Source organism: Ornithodoros turicata, unplaced genomic scaffold (genome assembly GCF_037126465.1).
Source record: "Ornithodoros turicata isolate Travis unplaced genomic scaffold, ASM3712646v1 Chromosome29, whole genome shotgun sequence".
NCBI classification, from domain to species: domain Eukaryota; kingdom Metazoa; phylum Arthropoda; class Arachnida; order Ixodida; family Argasidae; genus Ornithodoros; species Ornithodoros turicata.
Window position 1 is genome coordinate 556,571 of NW_026999353.1, and position 12,902 is coordinate 569,472.

Below are 12,902 nucleotides of genomic sequence, written 5' to 3' on the forward strand. Positions count from 1 at the left end.
CCAGACTTTTAGGCGTGAATTGTATGTTCATTTAAGAATCGCATTGGTGCAAACAGCTGGAGGCAAAATAATTTGACGGATGTTTTAACGCACTGTCTTATTGAAGTTACAGAACCCATAACTCAAGAGGGGTCGGCATTATCTCCTTAAAACCAAGAGAGGTAAAAGTTATCATGTTTGAGAAAGACCTGCATGGGAGAATAGTAACCGTAGGCATAGATAGTGATGGCACGTTTCTTAGACTTACCAATACACATAGGCCAAATAAAGCAAATGAGTCGGGAGAGTTTTATTGAGATGAGCTTCCTTACTGTTTCAGTGGAGCTTACAGTTTCATAGTGGACGTGTCTTCAGCTGTGTAATTAATGGGAAAGATATATTATCGGGTGTACACAAAATGTTTCTGGAGCTGCAGTGTTCCCAGAGGCTATAGATGCTCAAACATGACACATGGAACTGTCTGAGAGCCGGGGGCCAGAAACAGGCCCACGAGAAGCGTGCATTGACATTCAAAGTTCAGGCACATCTGCGTCAACTTCAGCAAACCGGCACTGGGTTTCTTCCCGGTGTAACATTTTCTTCTGCCAACTATCACCTGGCACTCCTGATGGAAGTGCGGTGCGAGACAATAAGGTAGTTGGCGAAGAAATAAAAACCTGAGACTGAAGCCTGGCGCTCCCGAGGGCTTCACTCCAAACATGTTTCTTCGGCGCAGCCACCAATGCAGGCTGTAATGGAAGACGGTAGCAGGATCACTGACACGAGACCAGGGCGGCTTAGCCTTGCCGGTGGTGCCCGACAAGTGCCTTGCACTTTAGCCGCGCATTTACTACGAGGCTGCACACTCTCAAACACCCAGCGTGCACATTAGTGCAGTGCTCTCTGCGATGTACCACCGAGTGGGTCGTTCACAGCCCTAAGTTTCGGCCAAGTTCTGAAGTCCTTACTCGTCAATACAGTACCTGTGCTGATGTTGTAAGACTTTTACGACTCGAGCTTCCGAACGCTGACATCTACTTAGGGGCCGTCAGCTATTCTTATACAGCTATCAGGGAGTTGGAGTACAGTCCACCAGTCCCTTTGGTGCCGAAAAAGTTGCCTTCGTCGAATCACTGCGGGCTGGCTAGATGCCCGCCGGGCCAGTCTTCAGTGGAAGTTGGCCCACGATCTTCTTCCTCTTCATCATCGATTGCGCCGTCTTCCTGTTCACGTACTGACGGTTGCTCGTCTTGAAGGATGTGTGAAACGGTCGAACACTGTTTTAGGATTTGCCACGTTCTCATTTTGCTGTGGCATAGGTTAACGCAATTATTTAAGCTCTCGACTGTCTGTTTGGCCACTGTGCGGCACCTAGAAGCGTTACCGGTTCCGCGCACCCACTGCAGACAATTGGCTTCGTTAATTACGAAGATACACATTCAAATTTGAATCCGTCGTTGCCGGCGTCGGTAACATTATCGGAGAGGGAGATTTTCTTCCTTGATAGCAGTGCATGGAGGCCACTTATCTTTGTTTGGGATGACCCTGACTGAGGCTGTTGCTGCCGTAGGTGGCGTCGCTATGTGCGCGATTGTGTGTTTTGGTCACGTTAAATTAGAGTTGTGAGTTGCGCTGGTATTGTCGTCTTCTTCTAGTCCGTGTTTTTGTGTGCTTTCTACCACTTCGTATGCTAACCAACTAGCCCAACGTTGCTTGTTGTTGTTGTCGCCGGCTGCTTTCGGTGGCGCAGACTTCGGAGGCACAACTATATTCCAGGCTGTCAGGACAGGTCTTCGTAGCCAAATCGTCCGTGAAAAAGCACGGCACGGCCTTCTGTAGTGCTGTCGCCGCTGGCTGACGTCTGCTCAGCTTTTCCGTCAAGTTCAGCGTGAGTGGCAAGTCATGTTCTATCCCGCTTGCTAGGACTCTACTCTCCTCAGCAGCGACTCTCCCGTATTTGATACGTTTCCTGCTTGATGACAATACACTTGCCATCCTGGAGATTGATGCGTCCAATCTTGATGTATATTAATTTCACACATTTGGCAATGCAATACATTACCTGCGGGGGTCGTCGAGCAGTATCGCGTGTGGTGCAGTTTTCTTTTTCATGGAAATTTTCGCTTAAAAATTATCTGGAAATTTTCTCTTAAAAATATGCTTTTGCAGCGCCGTTTCCGGTAAGGTTCTTTCTCAAAAATCTCCGAAATTTGTACTGGCAGCAAGTCCCCACGTATTAAATAGGCGCGTCATTATACCAAATCGATGTTATTGGTAATTGATGTTATTGATGTATCTTCCCAACAGTGATTAACTTCTTGTGGCAAAGGAAGCCTTTCATGCTCGAAAGAATGTTTCATAGAATACTGCGACCGGCAGCAGTTAACTCAGGCGTCGTCGTCGTCATCGCGTTCCGCTAGGGGAGCAGCAGTGACGAAGCTTTTATTCTAAACCCGTCCGGCCACACCAGCAAAGTTAGATGTCTGGCGCTGATGACATGTAGCAGTCGCCGGACCCGAATTTCGCGTTTGCGGTGATCGCCGTGGTAACAGTATTACGCTGTATCTCGCGCGCATCTTGCGCGTATTGATCTTTCGCCTTTGGGCCAGGATCTTTCGCGGTGGAGGGAGGCGAAAGGGAGCTGGTCCTTCATATTTGGAGAAGGGCCCCTTGATAACGCGGTCCGCCCCTGGGTGGGCCGTGTCCTTGAACGCGCGGCCGATAACAAGGTCGTCGGGGCAGTTCCGCTTCCGGTGCTGTTCCGGGAAGATCTTTTCTTGATCTTGCGCGTTATCTTGCTTGATGACAATACACACGGTGTACGAAAAAGTAACCACCATGATGCCAATATACATAAGAAGTTAAATACTTAAGGAGCACTAGTTGATCCTGCTCTTCGTTTTTAGCGCGAGAGCAGTACCATTTTTTAATTGTGATGTGGGCAAGCTTTCTTTTCTCCCATCCTACAGTTGACAATATGAAGAAGTTGTTCGAACTGGACGTGTTCCCTCCGCCCTCCGGGTCTGCTAGATTCTCCTTTTGGTAAGTTTGTATTTATTTGTTTGTTTGTTTGTGTGAGTTTCTTTCCTTCTCTTTGACGTGCTTCCCCCTTATGAGGGTCTGTTTGACATGCCAGTGGTGTGAGTGGTTTTGGTGTTTGGTCCACTGACCCCAACCAAACCATGGCCAGCAGGCCGCTAGATTTTTCGGTGACACTGCCCTCTAATGTGTCCCGTGTTGACTTCCTGGTCCCGTTAGTGAAGAAAGTAGACAAGATCGTGAAAACTATGCGTCATTTGGGCGGAGGCGCCTGCACCCCCGTAGTGAAATCGAAGTAGACCGCTCAAACAATAAAGGCCCTTCGTTCAGTCAGTGTGAAAGCGTAGGTGACTGAAATGGTTTCCATAGAATCTAACTTAATCACAGTGACGGTAGTGCCTGTACCGGTTCCGGTCCTAGATCAGGTTGTGGAGGCGGTGCGTACTGGTTTTGGGCCTGTGGTTACGGATTGAAACGGGCAACCGTCGAATTTTGATGAAAATGAAAAGCCATTGTACACATTGGCGCATTGTACACGCAGAAAACGGGTATTTGTATCGGCTCATCTATTGCACCAATGTTGTCTGAGATTTATCTACGCACTGTTGATAATGCTATAATATCGTTTCTTTCTGCATTCCGTTCCCCGTTGGTACTTGTAAAAAGGTTTGTTGATGACCTTCTTATATTGTCTTGTGAGAATGAGGGTCTTATTGATGAATGCCGTGGTGTAATAGCATCTGCTGCTCCTGAGTTAGCCTTTACCTTTGAGCGTCCTACCGGTAATTCTCTTCAATACTTGGACCTAAGAATCATGTTCAATCAGGGTCTGTGTTGGTCCTATGGCAAAGAAAAACCTAAGCCGGTACTTCCGGCCCATAGTTGTCACTCGAAAAGTGTTAAATTCGGTGTTGTCTCTGGGTTACTGTCAAATGCCGCAAAAAAGTCTTGCATCCATAACCTTCGCTCTTCTATCACACACCAAATGGTTCGCTTGGGTGATGCGGGGTATTCTCAGTCTTTGGTGATCCGTGGGTTAAGGCGTATTAGCGCTAAGATGTTCGGTCCTGCCAATGACCTTGTGAAACCCCACGAGAACCGTGTGGTTATTCCCTACATTCATGCCGTATCACACAATCTGCTACATGTTGCCAAAAAATTTAATGTCAACCTTGCCTTTCGCAATAACTTTCGTCTTGACGCCCTGACACGTTTCAGTAAATCTGTAACAAGTTGTAAAAATCATAAGCGAATGTTTGTTTCCTGTCAGTCGAATATCGTCTATGAAATTCCTTTTAAATGTGGTTTTTGTTATATTGGGCAAAGTAAGCGTTGCTTAAATGATCGTCTGCGTGAGCATGCATTGAAGGTGAGGAACAAAGACCGTGTGTCAGAAGTAGCTAAACATTTACAAGGTTGTAACAACTGTGAACCCTTATGGAATCGAACAACGGTGTTGGCCAGGGAGGCTGACCTTATAGAAGGCACCTTCGGGAAACCCTTTCTATCCTCAGTTATGGGAACTGTGTCAGCAAAGCTTCCCTGACCTTGTCTCCCGCTTTAAAGAGCTTGTTAGCTTACCCCCACTATCCCACCTAGTGTCTATTTAAATGTTGTTTTGCAATAAACCTGTCAGCTGAGTTTGAGACCGTGTTTGTGTATGTCTGTTTTCGTCCCTACCTCGTCTCGGGTTTTCAAGTCATGGATCGTCACCACCAGCTCGCTTGCTACTAACTTTCCTTTCGTTACCCCTTCCCAATTTCATCTACCTCACGCACGTGTGCCTACGCTGCAATTGCGAAGGGCATATAAGAAAAATTGTGTCGCACCAGTGTGCGCCGAGATTGGTTATGAGTCGTGTGATGCTCTGGGCAAGTGCCGCGGCGGTGACCACGCTACAGCGACTTGGACAGTCAAGACATGGGCTTCACGTGTAGTCGGTGATAGTGTGTCGCCGGACGCTCCCGTGGTGTCTGTTCCGGTGGTTGTGGGGGAGCCTGTGCGCTCCGTAGAGTTGGAGTGTACCTCTACCGCACCCGCCGGAGCTACTAGAGCAGACGCAGTAACTGTCGGTGTGGCAGTTCAAGAGGGTACCAGCGGTTGTTCCGCGGGAGTTGCTCGTGCATCTGTTCGCGGTTAGGAGTGCGTCAACTGAGATACCGCCCCCGTGGGTGATTCGTTCGTTCCTGCTGTTGAGAAACAATGTAGATGACGACAGCGTAAGTGTCGCGTCTTCCGAATCCAATAGGTTGGAAATCGACCGGGAGGCAGGTGCTGTGACGCCTGGCGCGTCTGGCTGTAAACGGAAGCATGACTCCTCGTACAAGTCTCCTGATGTAGTAGAGACGCCGCCATCGTTGCTGACAAAATGTCGGCTCATGATTCCAAGCGAAGCCAGAGATTATCTGTCAATTCTATGTTTGTGTTCTTACTATCCCTCTTTTTTATGTCCCAGCTTCGTGTCGCCACCTTAAATGTGCGTGGGTTTTGCAAACAGGCCAATCAGTTGGGAGTTGAAATTGTCCCATGTCGATACCCTACAGCTGCAAGAAACTAGACCATTATCAGGAAGGTCCATTCAAATTCTAGAAACTGCACATGGGGTCAGGGCATTCTTCAGCTGTGGCTCGCCTCAGCGAGCTGGAACCTGCCTTTTTCATTTTCCCCTCTTTTCAGGGCTCCATCCGGTGGTTTGACATCGATGCGGATGGGGGGGTGGTATCTCTGGAGTTTCAGCTTGACGGCAAATCATTTCGAATTGTAAATATTGATGCGCCTGCACGTCGTAGTGAGAGATTCGACTTCTTCAGTCGATTAGACACTTTTCTTTTTGGCAGCAAAAACTGATACTTGCTGGTGATTTTAATTGCACGTTTGCCCGCCAACACGGTAGGCAGGCCTGCAGAGAACTGGAGCGCCTTGTGAGCGTCATTGGCATAACTGACGCCTGGTCATACGTCCATGGCGACAGATACGAATTCACTTGAGTTAACTCCCGTGGCCACCACAGTCGGCTGGATCGCTTCGTTGTGCTTCCAGGAATGCTGAATTATGTCTCTGGGTGCCAGACGAAACCGGCCGGGGACCTCACTCATCATCATGGAGTTGTTGTATCTTCCTCAGGGCCGAAGAATTTTCGCTTCGGTCGCTGCCTTTGGCGATTGAACGCGTCTTTGCTAGAAGACCAGGAAGTTAAAGAAGACATCCAGCATTGACTGTCGGAATAATGTTCCGTACCCGATTTTGGGCACTGGGAGGCTTTGGAGCTGAGAGCCGCTGATCGTTTTCGTTGTTCGGATAGACGGGGCGCGCGTGAACACCGGGAGTGTAGAGACGCACTCAGGCAGGTCTTAGCTATTCTACGCCACCCTGGCTCTCGCAGCCATGACACTGCATCTGATATCGAGGATGTACAGACGCGCCTGATGGCCATGGGAATGTGCTCCTAGCGCAATTTCGCAGCGCAGCGAAACGTCGAACGCTGGTATCGAGAAGCATACTGCTCCCGCTTACTCCTCCGGCGCTATGTGGTAGGATACCCGGTCTCCGATATCACCGTTGTCCGGTCAGCTGACGGCTCACTTCTCATACAACCTGATGACATTCGAGCTGCAATGCGTGAGCATTGCGCAGCCCTTTACCAAGAGTTATCATCCAACGAGCTGGTGGTTAACCCCGAGTCCCCACTCCCGGTGAAACAAATGGAGTTTGCACACTCAGGGCCGCTCACGCAAAATGAACTTTTTGCGCTGTTTCGTCAATACCGAACGGGAAGTGTCCCGGCATCGATGACCTTCCAGTCGAGTTCTAAAAACGTTTTTCTTTTCTTTTTTTAGTGTAATTGGCTGCGCTTTAACTCGTATATGTAATCAATGGTTGTCGCGAGGCGCACTCTGCCCCACGATGCAGAGTGGCGTAATTCTCCTTCTCTGCAAGGACGCGTCAAGATAGCAGGACCCGGATGCGTATCCTCCCATAACACTTTTGACTTGCGACTACAAAATTCTAGCTAAGGCGCTTCTCTTACATGTTTAGCCGCAGCTAAAGAAGGTCTTGCACCCATGTCAAGCCTGTTCGGTCCCTGGCAGGTCATCGGTCCTCCACAGGATGGCGCGATTCGTGAAGCCATCATGTGGTTAAACCTGAGTCAGCTGACAGCGGTGTTGGCTTCGCTCGACCAGGCAAAAGCTTTTGACAGAGTGCGTCATTCGTGTCTGTTTTCCATGCTTACAGCTTACGGTTTCCTAGAAGCATTGGTTCGCTTTTTGGAAGTGTTGTACCTTGGTACCTGGACTCCGTTGCTGGTGGTATATCGCGTCCTATTGGGATTACGCGCGGTATACGGTAGGGCTGTCCCGTTTCTCCTGTACTGTACGCGGTTGCAATCAACCCGCTCGTGCTTCATTTAAGCTCCCTCCCTGTCCTCCTTAGTTTACTCGGTGGGTGCCCCCCTCCTAATTTCGCATATGCAGATGATGTCTCTGTCATGCTACCAGGAGAAGCTTGCCTTTAACCTGCGCTGAAGGGTTTCGACGATTACGGTAAAGCGTTTGGCGGACAACTCAACAGGTATAAGAGCGGTACCCACTACATTAATGCGGAACCTTCCCGCGTGGCCCCCCCTACGGCGTACCCTAAAAAACCCTAGTCAAAATCTACGGCGTTGTCTTCGAATCTAGTGGGCTATGTCCTGTAAACTGGCCTAGAGTTCTTAACGGGACAGTGGCATCCGGAAACGAGTCTATCAAATTGATACCATAGTATTCGGTATGGTTCATTGGTCTATTTGAGCGATTTTCATGACCGGGAACTGCTTAGACATTAAATAAACGAATTTTAAAGATCAGAGCCGCCTCCGCAGCCGCGGAGGCTCCAGCGGGACCGACATCAACGTGACGTATTTATCTGAGCGAAACAGAGGGCTGCGCTGGCTGGGAGCAGTCGACCGTGTTGTTATTGTCTGCAAGTTCGTCTGCTGTGCTTTCGACACTTGTGAATAATGGGAAATTCGCTTGACATTTCTTTCACGTCTGGAAGCTCCGAAGTGATCATGTCAGGCGGTGCACGTTGTTACGGTCCTGGTTATATGAAGACGTCCACTGCTAACCCAGACCCTGGAAGGTGTCAGTCGTTCTTGGGGTGTGCAGAGACGAGCACAGCTGAAAGTGTGCAACTGGCATCCCTTGGCGATATCAGCAGTTCCTCCTCGAAATCCTGATATAACAGCTGCGCCAACGTGTTATGTGGGAGCGTATGTCGAAGAAGCATAATTATTTGGCGATACTACAGCTCATGTTTGAAGGGAATTGCCTCAGGACGAGAGCCTCGGATATTTCGAAAAGAGACTGTTCTTCTTCTTCCGGGCACAATCCTTATTATTGGTATGGTATTTAAAGGGTTATGTAACCCTTTGAATACCAAGCCAATGATGAGGACGGTGCCTAGGAGAAATATCAGCGGCTCTTGTCTTGAGGCAATTCTCTTAATACTTCCTTATACTGGTTCGCTGGATTTTCACCAGTTTACGTACTGCTGATGTTGTGCTGATGTTGTGTTATTTCGGAAAGGGGGAAGCTCAGATCCTGATGGTCAGTCGGGCTGCACCAAGGGAGATTAATTTGCGTTTGTCATGCTATACATGTCACACTGCTGTGGCATGTATAGCATGGCAAAAGCAAATTAGCATGTGCAGCCCGACTGACCATCATGATCTGAACTTCCCCCTTTCCCAAACAACGGGGAGCTCAGACTCTGAAAGTGACCCTGACCAAGTCCTGTGCTGGCAGATCTCATATCTGAATGCACCTTGTCTAGTGAGGAGTACACAAAACAGTTACAGTCACAGCCTCGCGAACTCTCGTGTGCATGTGATGTAGGACATACTTTCCACAGTATGCCCAAAAGCTATACAGATGCTCATCTAGATTACAGATTAAATCCAAAAGAATGCTTGTATCTCATGGCTGAGTTGAGACATGTGCCGTTGGAGATAAGGAGGTGCGATAGTAACATTTTGAGTTTTCTCACATTAAAATAAGATGCAATTGGCAATAGTGAAATAGATACAATTACATTTTCTTGCGCAGCGATTCAGCATAACATATATGCATCCAACCATCCTATCTGCGGTGCAGTAATATTTTCAGAGCTGACGAACTAGATTTTGTTTCTTTCTTAAGTCGAACAAGATTATGAAGCCCTTGTTAAAGGGCCCATCTTGAGCCAACAGCAATACTCACGTCATAATAACAACAAGAGGCAACTGGCTGAAAGCAACAACTGCCTGCAGTCGCGGCATCCAGAGCACATGGTCAAGCCAGCCCTGGGTAGAAAATAGGTCACTGGGAAGCACCCTCCTGTGCTCAGGTATTCTCTTTTAGGGCATGAATGTTGCAAAGGCGCTTCGCATCTTTGACATATGAAAGTGTCTACCCTGACGAAATCACATTCAGTATTTAAAGGCACAAAGCAGCATTTCTTATTTCTTGCTGTGAACACTACATGAGTACATAGTACATGAGTACATTGAATGACATGAGTGCATTAATGTGGTACAACTTTGGACAGTGCAAGTCTCATGCTCGTAAGTGTTTCTATTTCCTACATGTAATTAAGACTTAAGCACACTGAGAGGCGAAACTTTGATGCTGTCTGCAGCTGTGTCTTTTGTTGAGGTGTTGTCATATTCTGCACACTGCTTGTGATTCCAATTCTCCCATCATATTTGTTTAAATACTGTGGTATTGATGAGGACAGTGCACAGAAGGACAACAGTCAAAATATTGGCAGCTGTCCTGCAGAGGCACTTTCCTTCACATTTCCCAACCAATTCGCTGTATTTTTTACCAGTTTACATTTATGGAAAAGATGTCCAAAGTAGCATCAGGGAGAAAGTGTTTCATAAACTACTTGTTATTGCGGACATATTTTGTGTGAATTAGTTGCTGTTTCATTTGCCTCTGACTTGTAGTGCCGTTGCATTTAAGGGATCCTTCAGGAGGGTCGTTAGGTTGACCCTCCCCTGTGCACATCTGATGGCCATGCACCTTGGACTTCCTGGATAGGCTGCTAGCTCTTAGTACATTAACCCATTCGACAAGCAAATTGGGACTCAGGGCCCTGCACCTGAATGCATGACTGTGAAGTTGAACATGGTGGAGAACTTACATGGACAAGTACAACAAACACACACAGCGTTCAGCTAGCATATGGTTTATTTGGACAAACACCCCTAGTCCAAATAAATCTGTTAATAGTTGAACACTCAGTGTTTGTTGTCCTTGTCCCTGTCCATTCTCCAATATGTTAAGTCCAAACAGACATGCTCTATTGCTGCACTGTAAAGTTTTCAAGATAAAGCAAAATTTCTGTCATGCTTTGCTTATCCTTTTATTGTGCAGTTGAATGTACATCTACACCACATTACAGAGCTGAAACAAGACATGGACAGCAGGAATGAGACAGGTCTCAATGTTATGCTGCTTGACATGAGTTACAACTGGACTGATCAGAAAGATTTACTTGCAGCTTGTTAGTTTACAACACGGGATTGCTGTGGAGCAAAAGGATGCAAAGAGCAGCAATTTATATGAAAGAAACCTGCATAAAATGGAATAAGTGTGCGAACACATGTACGCTCACATAATTTCCATGTCCTACGAATACAGGCAGTCATCTTCAACCATCAAGAGACAGGGACACAAACATGCACACCAAGACTATCCACTTCACTATAGCAACTGCGTGACAGAATACAACAAAGACATATCCTTTACTTGAAGAAAAATGTGAGAATACAGGCGCAAGACCTGGAAAATCTGGGATCTCTTCTGGAAAACTGCGGGCAGCTTCTTGTAGTAATCTTTTAGTTAGTTGCTAGTAAAGCAGATTGTCTTGCTGTGCGTGTTCGTGTCCCTGTCTCTTCCTGTTGGAGGATGCTCGCTCAGTACAAACTACTCCATTTCGCAAGTTTGCTCCGAATACAGGCAAGTAGCAAAACTCATAGTGTCACCAATATACTGCATTGTAAAAAAATTGGTATCCGTAGTAAGGTAAGTTATAACATGTAAATGGAATATGTAATCCTTCTGAATCTGTTAGTATCCTCGTATGGCGATTGGACGAGCAACACCACATCCAGGTAGCCGGAGATCCAGCTGGTGAATCATAGACACCTGTGAGAAAAAAACATCCTTAAATCTGCTGTGTCAATTAAAAAGGGTAAAAGCACTAAAATATACCCTGTGCCATGAAAGACAACCAAGCTAAACTCTACACAGGATATAAATATGAAGCACATAATTACACATATACACATAATTACACAACATAATTACAAAGTATGCCACTAAAGTGTGTTTGGTGTGTGTTTGTGACCCTTCTTAGTGTTTCTCCTGTACAGTTAACATCGTAGTGCAACATGCCCAACAAGATGACATGGCCAGCACGCTAACCACAGAACCACACTGAGCGACACCAGCTGGTGATCTCTCGTCCTGCTTCTTAGTGTTCTTGCTGCTTGTGCTATGCTTACTTTGCCCTACCAACTTCCCGCTTTCTAGATTATAATTTGTATGCAATATTGTGACGACGACGACTCATGTCACGCGCATTCTCATTCTGTTCATTAAATCATTGCCATCGCCACGCTGTGCTGCCCGTATCATTTGGTTGATGTGCTGGCTTGCTTCCCGTCAAACATCCTCTACGAGAACATCTACGGAACATCACAGGTGACCCCCTTCCTGTACTCTTGCTGCGCCTCTGGCCCCAACGCTGCTGTGATGGTCGTCGACGCTACCACCCTGCCGAGACGACGCGATAGACCAGACGACGACAACGACGGACCTGACCCGACGATCTCCAGCCCCGTAGATAAACGACGTCCAGGACAGCGGCATGGCAAGGCAAGCATGACAAGGCATGGCAAGCCGACCGGAGGCACCAGGCTACTGCGGGCAGCACAGTGTCACATCATCTGTCGTCGACTGACGTCCACGTCCACGACCTGACATCTTCGCTCATCTACACTGACCATCGTGCCCAGGAGGTCACGACTTCAGGGGAGGGGGGTATTGTGACGACGAAGACTCATGTCACGCGCATTCTCATTCTGTGCATTAAATCATTGCCATCGCCACGCTGTGCAGCCCGTATCAATATAACCGTGTGCGTTTTTCTTGCTTTCTCTTTCGGAATGTATCCTTGCTGGTGTAGTCCAATATCCATGCTTGGCGAATACATATTACGGTGCAGATGGTGCTCTACTGGAACTTGGAACTCGACATGTTTTTTGCCACATCTTTTAAGTCACTGATAGTTTCTCAGCGTTTTAAACGTGGTGGATCATTCTGATTTGTAGGAGGCAGGTTTAACATCCGCTCTTACTTTGGTTTACGACGAGGTGGACTCCCACGCAAGTCTGCATTCGATCGCAAAATTCCTCAGCACACACACGCAGCTTAAAGGACAACGGAAGCGAAATTTGTCCATTGCAAAAGAGGGCCCGAACAAGGAGTAAATATTACGTAGAATTATGGTGCCACTAGTATTTTGCGAGTACGTTCTAGGGATGGGCATATTTTCGACGATTATGGGCACGCTGCGCCGCCCACCCGACACGATCGCCCATGGAGCGTGCCCGCTGGCGCAAAGCATTGCGGGAGAATCTGAGGAGCGCGTGACGTCACATATCTCTGGAGCTCCGTGTGCGGCTGCCCGATGAACGGGATAAACAGGGCGAATTTCGAATAACTCCTGAAGATGTTCGATTCTGAGATCTCGTGGAAATCGGAAGGCGATATATCCGGCGGGGGATGGTTTGGTACATCCTTCTTCGTCTCCGTTTTTTCCCCGTAGCGGGAATCATGCGTACGCCGAAACGC

General features: G+C 47.6%; 1 long non-coding RNA gene across 1 annotated transcript; it reads right to left on the minus strand.

Moving 5' to 3' along the window:
- Positions 1-265: 265 nt before the first annotated feature.
- On the minus strand, positions 266-1,154 carry LOC135373678 (uncharacterized). The gene is made up of 2 exons (XR_010416543.1): positions 963-1,154; positions 266-728 (listed from the first exon to the last, which is right to left on the minus strand). It is a non-coding gene; the product is annotated as an uncharacterized LOC135373678 (long non-coding RNA).
- Between the last annotated feature and the right edge of the window lie 11,748 nt (positions 1,155-12,902).